The following is an 8890-nucleotide window of genomic DNA, read 5'->3' on the forward strand; positions in this document are numbered from 1 at the left end:
GTAGATGCTGGAAGCAAACTCCAACCAACTTTAATGCTTTTGTTACAAATGCTTTGCCAGTGGAGCCATCTCCTCATTTTTTTTTTTTTTTTTTTTTTTTAGGGTTGTGTATTTCAACAGTTCCGTGTCAGGGATCTATGGTTTCTACTTGGGTCCATGTTTTTAACTACACCTCTAAAACTAAATCGTATTTTAATCATCTTAAGTCATAACCACCCAGTAGTGGTTTTAGATTTTATTACAATCAGAAATATATTTTGGTTAGTTGATGGGGCATTTTTAATTGGAAATATGAGGTTCTATAAAACAAAGGTTCATGAATCCTCAGCATAAGAATAGTAATAGGGGTTTAGCATCACAATGGGGCATTTATTCCTAACTTTTGCACAAGATTAAAAACTATTTATTTGTATTCATTATACTTTAGGCCAGATTCACCACTAGGAACATAACAGTTTAGTTGGTTATCCTAGCTAGGGTGTGTGTGTGTGTTTGTCTGTACAACGTTTACATGGAGGCCAGAGTTTAACCTTGGGTGTGGCATTCCTTAGGTACCCACCTTGTGAAGCTCCCCACAAAGCCAGCATGGCTGACCAGTGTTCCCCAGAGTTCTTCTCCCCCGCTTCCAACTAACAGCAGTGACGTGCTGGGATTACAAGTGTGTGCCACCACACCTGACTTTTTATGTGAGTTCTAGGAATTAAACCCAGGTCCTCGTGTATGAATGGGAAGTACTATTCCAACTGGGCCAACCCCTCAGTCCTCTGAGAGATAATTATTAAGCATGTTTGCAGCCTCATAATGACCAGAGATAAAGTCTGTTAGCTAACTGAATCCCTGTAGGTGACTAGGATGGGAAGACCATAAACAATCCGCGGCTGCTGCATCTCTGATTCTGTAACTCAAAGGGAAGGGCGAACACACTCCACTTCCTCTGTCACCCTCCACAGTCCATGATTAGACTTTGCTTTTAAGATAAGAGAGTGTAAATTTCTCTAAATTCTAGTCACTCTGGCCCCTGGCAGGTCATGAATATTTTCATAGTTCTAAAACTTTTATTTACGCCCAAATGAAACCTCATTGAATTGTGGGGGCCTCATTGGCACCTGTCTTAGTCACTGTTCTTTCGCTGTGAAGAGACACCATGACCATGGCAACTCTTATAAAACCCACCCCAAGTGACATACTTCCTCCAATAAGGCCATACCTATTCTTTCTCAAGTATTGCCACTTCCTGATTCAAATATATGAGTCAATGAGCCAATGGGAGCCTGTATTAGTCAGGGTTCTCTAGAGTCACAGAACTTACAGAAGCAATTCCCCCCTCTCTCTATAGATATATATACACATATGTATATGTATACACATACATGTGTATATGCCTATTATACATACACATATATAATATAAATGAATTTATTGGAATGACTTACAGGCTGAGGCCAACAACGGCTAGCTGTCAATGGAAAGTCCAAGAATCTAGAGTTGCTCAGTCTCCTGAGGCTGGGTGTCTCTGCTGGTCTTCTATATATGCTGGGATCCTGAGGATATAGGCTCCAATGCCAGTGATGGAAATGACAAGGTGAGGGTAAGCGGGTGAAGAATGAACACACCCACCCCTTCCTTCTTCTCTCGTCCTCAGAGAGGCTTCCAACAGAAGGTGTGGCCCAGATTAAAGGTGTGCCTTCCAGCCTCAAGGTCTGGATTAAAGGTTCACGTCCTGCTGCCTCAAGATCCCTATCAAAGGCAAGTAGCCCTTTGGCCTCAAGGTCCAGATCACAAATGTGCCCTCCATTTCTGGCTTGTTGTTCATTCCATATTTGGACAAGTTAACAACCAAGAATAGACATTGCAATCAACCCCTTTTCATCTTGACACACAATCATATCTCCTTATGCCATGATTAATTTCCAAATGAAAAACAATAACAAGGTCATAACTATGACTAAACATAACTATTCCACATACAATTGCAAATGTATTATAGATTTAACCAGGTCATAATTACACCTAGCCTGTATAACTATCCCTCAAACAACCACAACCACATCATAAATTTAGAACAGTAGCAATGATTCATCCAGTAACAGATGGAAGCAGATGCAGAGATCCACAGCCAAGCACTGTGCTGATCTCCAGGAGTCCTGTTGAAGAGAGAGGATTAAAAGAGCAAGGGGGCAGGAGGTCAAGGTCATTACAGGGGAAGCCACAGAGAGCTGACGTGAACTCTTGGAAGCTCACCAACTCCGGACAGCTAGGGAGCCTGCATGCGACTGACCTGGGTCCTCTACATGTAGGTGACAGTTGTGTCACTTGATCTGTTTGCGGAGCTCCTATCAGTGGGATCAGGACCTGTACTTGGTGCTTGAGCTGGCTTTTGGGAGCCAATTCTCCATGCTGGGTTGCCTCACCCAACCTTGATGCAGGGGAAGGAGCTTGGTCCTGCCTCAACTTTATGTGCCATGCTTTCTTGACTCCTGTGGAAGGCCTGCCCCTTTCTGAATGGAAATGGAGGAGGAGTGGATAGGGGGAAGGTAGAAGGCAGGTGGGGAAAGGGAATGGGAGTGGTAAGGGAAGGGGAAACTGGTCAGTATGTAAAATAAATGAAAAAGAATTGAATAAAAAAAAAAAGGACTAGAGGCAATGCCCCCTGGGGAAAATCCTTCTAGTATCTCAAACTTGCATATGATAACCATTGATATTCTCTTAATTGATGCTACAACATATGATAAAGAAACTGAAAGAAAACACAAATGTCTGTACAAATTCATTCTTAACATACAACAGAAGCTCTCATGCCAGTTATAATCCTCAGTTCTGCAACTGGTCGCGTGGCCTTCGATGGCATTTAGAACTACCTTCCTCTGCTACCCATTCTGTATTTCCTTCACCCTCTGCAAGCACTCCACCAAGTCTTGGCTCTTTTCCTGGAGGATTCTATTGCTGTGAAGAGACCATGACCATGGCACCTCTTATAAAGGAAAAACCTTTAACTGGGGTGGCTTGCTTACAGTTTCAGAGATTCAGTCCATTATCATCACAGTGGGGAGCATAGCGGTGTGCAGGCAGACATGGTGCTGGAGAAGTAGCTCAGAGTCCAACATCTTACAGGCAACAGAAAGGCAACGGAGACACTGGGCAGTATCTTGAGCAAAGGGAACCTCAAAGTCCACCCCCACAATGACAAGGCCATACCCACTCCAACAAAGCCACACCTCCTAATAGTGCCACTCCCTATGAACTTATGGGGCCAGTTACAATCAAACCACCTCAGAGCCATTCTTGAGTAGCCATCTTATAACATGGGATTTCAGCATAGGTCCAGGCAAAAGATTCATTCTTTTCCATTTTTCTAAAGAGTACCCCTGAAAGAAGACAAGAGAGAAAAGAAATAAAATGCATGTCCATTGAGATTGTATGACCAACCCTGATACTCCTAAGGACCTCTTTCTTCCCCCCATAGCTCATTTGAAGAGGTGATTAACTCTCCCAATATATTTACTACATGAGATTTGGTGTCTTTCTAGCATCTGTTGATGTGTGCTCATGGGTTCCCAGCATCCAGTCACAATCAGAAGTAACTAATAGCTAACTAGGTGAGCGATCACATAGATCAGGGCTGGCTATATCAAAGAGATATATGGCCAGGGCAAGCTTAGTTCCCAGTGCCCCATTCTCCTTTAGAGTCTGGCTGAAAGGTCTTCCCATTGCCATAATGAAACAAGGTTTATTTTTGGCTTAAGATTGCTGCCCAAGATCAAATGGTTCCATTACTTTGAAATGCTGGCAAGGGTGACCAAGGGTAGGAAAGTGCTCACAGAATCACAAACCAGGAAGCAAAAGTGTGACTAAGAGTCCCACAGGTCCCTTCAAGGATATGCCATAGTGACCTAAGAACTGGGAATTAGATCCTACTTCTCAAAGATTCTGTCACTTCCCAAGAGAGCCAGGCAGGGAACCTATGCCTTTAACTCATAAGCCTTATAAGACACTCATCCCAAACCACTGCACACAAATAGTCTATTCAATGGCCAAAAGGAACAAGCTCTACGAGAATTACTGGATGTTGAATGTAAAATATTATTAATTTAAGGAGGGAAAGTTGTAAAGTGGAACACAATTACAATCTGTTACCAGCAATGGCAAGCAAAGCAGTTCCCTTCCCAGGAAGGTAAGAAAGAAACCAAGACTGGTATACTTCCTACCTCCAGTCAGACATCTGATGACAATGGTTGGCCACATTCAAGTCCCGTTTCCTACAGACAGGGCAATACTGCATCCTCAATCAGGCAGAGACTTCTACATCTAGACTTGTCCTTCCCCACCCAACACATGCCAGCCTCATATTAATATGAACTTATTGCATACCTCATAAACCACTCACGTCTCATGTAGCAATTCACTAAGGTCATGATCATAAGGCATGGGATGACTCACAACCACCTAACTCTAGTTCTAGGGGATTCAACTCCCTCTTCTGGCATCCACAGGCACCCGTAAGCATGGTGCATATGCCTACACTAAGGCACACACATCTACATAAAAACAAAAGAACCTTAAGCCACAGATCTTCCTATCTCTCTGTGTTAATACACACCTTTACATTCAGCATTCAACAGGCAGGTAGATCTCTGGACTTGAGGCCAGTCTGGGCTACGTAGAGAGACCCTGTCTCAAAGCAACAGCAAAACTTCACACCTCTGGAATAAACTCCGGACGGTCTGGTGGCACCGCTTATCTTGACTGGGCCTGTCTGGTGTTGACTATCTGTGAGCTAACCCTAGGCCCTAGGTATAGCATTTCCATCTTAATTCCTTTTCCTGATGCTGTGATAAAATACTCTGACCAAAGAGACTTACAGGAGAAAGGGCTTATTTTATCTCACAACTCAAGATCTGGTCCATCAGGAGAGCATGCGGGTAGAGAGCAAAGGCAGTGAGAGCCTGAAGCAGCTGGTTATCTCATACCCATAGTTAGGATACAGAGAGTGAGGAATGCATGCTGCTGTTCGGCTCATGTTCTCCCTTTTGTACAGTCCAAGACCCCCTGGTCAGAGCGCTGGGATTCCACCCAGGGTGAAGATGGGTCTCCTTACATCTAGCATCATCAAGATAGCCTCCCCTGATCCAAGCATGCCCAGAGGCCTGTGTCCCAGGTGATTATAGAACCTGTCAATTTGGCAACACTATCACATTGAGGGTGAGAGATTATTTTTATTATACATTATTTAATTATTTACTTTCTTAATTATTGTGTGTGGATATGTGTGTCCCTATGGAGATCAGAGGACAATTTGTGGAGGACAGGTTTCTCTTTCTACAGTTGTGAGTCCTGGGGTTGACCTCACGTCTTGGTTAGGGTTTCTGTTGCTGTGAAGAGATACCATGACATCGGCAACTATCATAAAGGGAAGCATTTAACTGGGACTGACTTACAGTTCAGAGATTTGGTCCATTGTGGTGGGAAATGCGGCCGCATGCAGGCAGCCATGCTACAGGAGAGGCCGCTGAGGGTTCTACATCTGGATCCACCGGCAGCAGGAAGAGACTGTAAACCACTAGGCCTGGCTTGTGCTTCTGAAACCTCAAAGCCAGCTCCTAGTGACACATTTCCTTCATACTTCCCCCAACAAAGCCATACCTCCTAATAGTGTCTCCCCTTATGAACCTTTGGTGACCATTTTCATTCAAATCACAACACCCCTGGGTTGTGACTTGGTGACTTAGTGGTTGCCACCTTTTATCCACCCATCAAGGTCTTACCCATGATCATTCATTCATTCCTTCTGACAGAAGTGCAAGAGAATCAGTGAACCAGCCCACTGACAACTGGAATTAGGGCTACCCACTTTTCTGTTGGCTAAAGCAAGCATCCTGGAATAAGAGGTTTAAACTCCACCTTCAAGAGAGAAATGCCATACCCTGCGACACTGGGTTTGAATAGGAAGAGGCATTAACGACATAGCTGCGGTAATAATGGACACATCTTCCTGCCCCTGACATACATCCTCCATGCCCTGTAAATCTATACCACAGTGGGAGGCTCAGCCCTAACCGATAATGAGGGGATACGACTTGTAGAAACTGAGTTTTTCTACCAGCTGAGAAAAAGGCCCCAAACCTACACTGTGGCCCATGATAGTAACATAGGTTCAGAGACAAACAAGTGAAAACAGAGGCAGATTGGTGACTCACTCCAGTAATCCCAGCATTTGAGAAGCTAAGGAAGAGGATCATGAGGTTGAGGTCAGCCTGGTCTACACTGTGAAACCTTGTCCCAAACCAAACCACTTTCCCCCACTGTATCATTACGTAGCCTGAAAAAAATCTTTTCCTTTCCTACCAGAGGCCTCTCTCAGTTTAGAAATTTTGCAACCGAAGGCAACTTTTCCACCAGGAGACGCAATAGCTGAACAGCACTTGTTGAGTGGAGCCACAGAGGGGCAGCGTCTGTAGAGCGCTTAAAGCGCGCTCATCTTGCTGAAGACTACATTTCCCACAAGGCCCAGCGCGCTATGTTCCCGGCTCTGGGCGCTTCACAGATAGGAAACCGCGGGATGGACAGCACTCGAGCTTCTGGGATATGTAGTCCGGTGGGTGGTGCCCTCGAGCTGGGGGACTTGGGTTTGAAAGTCGTCCCGCGACATTCCACTCCGGGTGACCGCGGGCTGCGGTGCCTGGAGGCTAGTGCGGCTGGAGTATCGAGCGCGGAGATGACAGGCAAGGACACGGGAGAGGACTAAGAGGCCACGGGTGTCTGCGTGCGTCCTGGGACCCCACCTTGTCACAGCTCTGTCGAGGACATTGGTCTGGGTAGGGGGTGTGCGAGGGAAGAGTGTGGCATAGTTCTCAGACACTTTTGTTACTTTGTGGAGATTTGTGTAACTCCAATTTGGAGGGTCTGGACCCAGCAATGTGCTTTACCTGACAACTTTAAGTTCATGGATAAGTTAGTTTGGCTCTCCTGTGTGGTTGTAGCGGGTGGTAACTGGATTATTTGAACACTGCAGACTCACATTCTCTCCTTGTGAGGGTGTGTGTGTGTGTGAGCTTGTGTTAGACTTTATAACCGTATCCGTTTTTGTAGACGTGTGAGCTGTGGTTCTGAGTTTTGCTCAACTGCCCAACTTTACCAGTGTGGCTGAGTGTGATTGTACGAGATTGTATTTGACCATGGGGTGACGTGTCTGTAGTTGAACCCGACTCCATGTCTCCTTCTGTGGGTCTACTACTGTGTGATATTGTGAGTGTGAAATTTTTTTTATTACATTTATTTATTTGTGCGTTTGTATGTGTGTGTGTGTGTGTGTGTAGGTCTTTGGACAACTTTCAGGAGTCCGTTCTCTCCTACCATGTGGGGCCCAGCCATGGAATTCGGGTTGTAAGGCTTGAGTTCACACTGTGCCTGGCAGAAGGTGTTTGTGTGGATTTTAGGTTGCATTTGTGTCTGTGGTATGTCGGGGAATGTGTTGGTATGGTTGGTTGAAGGAGTTGGGGCTCAACTAAACTGTGGGAATTTACATGGTCTGTTTTTGTGTACAGTTAGTGAGTTAATGTCTCACTGATTTGTATGAGGCTGATTCTGTACTATTGGGTGCCTTTATGTGCATTTGCCGATATGTGGGTAAGGGTGATAGTTTGTGCACACAGGAGCAGGTCTATGTGGTCCATAAGTTTAGTCAGTAGCACTTTGATACACTATCTGGATGCCTAGTAGCTAAACCTGTGGGTACCCAAGAAAAGGTTGCACCAGGCAAGTCATTTTACCCCTATCCAGTGGCCTGTGCCCAGCATGAAACCCTGGGTAATTTCAACCCGATCCCAGGAGGCAGTTCAAGAGTCCCAGTTCAGGCAGAATATCCTGTGCTAGGACTGAGGCGATTACGGAGATAAATGACTTCAGGATGGCTACAGGGCAGCGGAAGGGGAGCAGGCAGAAGTGTCTTTCCTACTTATTAAAATGTGCCTGTTGCCGTCGGGGCACAGGGCAGACTCGGGGTCTGGTGAAGAGAAGGCAGGGATCCAGACTGGGAATTGAGGAGTTTCTGAGCCACAGAGCAACCAAGCTCCTGGATGTCTCGAGACCCCAGGAGGAGTAGAGAGAAGACAGGAAACGGGGAAACTAGGATTGGCTCAGAGGAGGGGATAGTGGTGGGCTCTTCAAGACACACAGCCAGGCTTTGTGAAGAGGGATTTAGGAGCCCTAGAGGCGTATTATTCTAATGGGCCAGGAGGAAATGGGCGGAGGCTTTGCAGACTTTAAACTGGGCAGTTGGGAACCAGAAGAACCAGTTAGTAGTCCCTTGATGTGAGGGGTCTCAGAAGGATGAGTTTAGAGAGAGAACCTTGGGGGGAGTTAGGCTACGGATGAAATGGTGGGGGGTTAGGAGATATTTGGGGCTCCACACAGGACACGTGTGAAGATTCCTAGATGAGAAGGGTACTTAGAAAAACGTCGTGAGCATCCGCAGCAAGTAAGTGCGCTTTAGTGCTCAGCTGAGGGCGAGGGCAGGAAGCTTCCATCACTTGATGGGGGTGCATACCATGGGAGGCCAAGTGAGGCTGAGGTCAGTCTTAGAGTCAACCAGAGAGAGGTCTTCTGTCAGGAGGGTGACTGGGAGTTCTGGAATGTTCTTCTATAGATGGCATGTGTGAATGTCCACACCCAAGTACGCTTGGAGGGGTCTCAGCGTTTCTGAACAGATGCCAGACTGATGGGCAGATTCCTCAGTTTCCTTGGCATCTGACTGCAGATGGATTTGTGTCTGTGTACTAGGGTGTCCTCAGTTTTTCGGACACCTAAGATGCGGTTGGATTTTTCCCAAGTTTGATGCTGTATCAACATGTTTGTGTGAGAAACTACCACGGATCTCAGTGTCCTTTAAAAAAAA

This window comes from Alexandromys fortis, unplaced genomic scaffold (assembly GCF_014885135.2).
Source record: "Alexandromys fortis isolate MF-2015 unplaced genomic scaffold, M_Fortis_MF-2015_v1.1 scaffold_267, whole genome shotgun sequence".
Taxonomy (NCBI): Eukaryota; Metazoa; Chordata; class Mammalia; order Rodentia; family Cricetidae; genus Alexandromys; species Alexandromys fortis.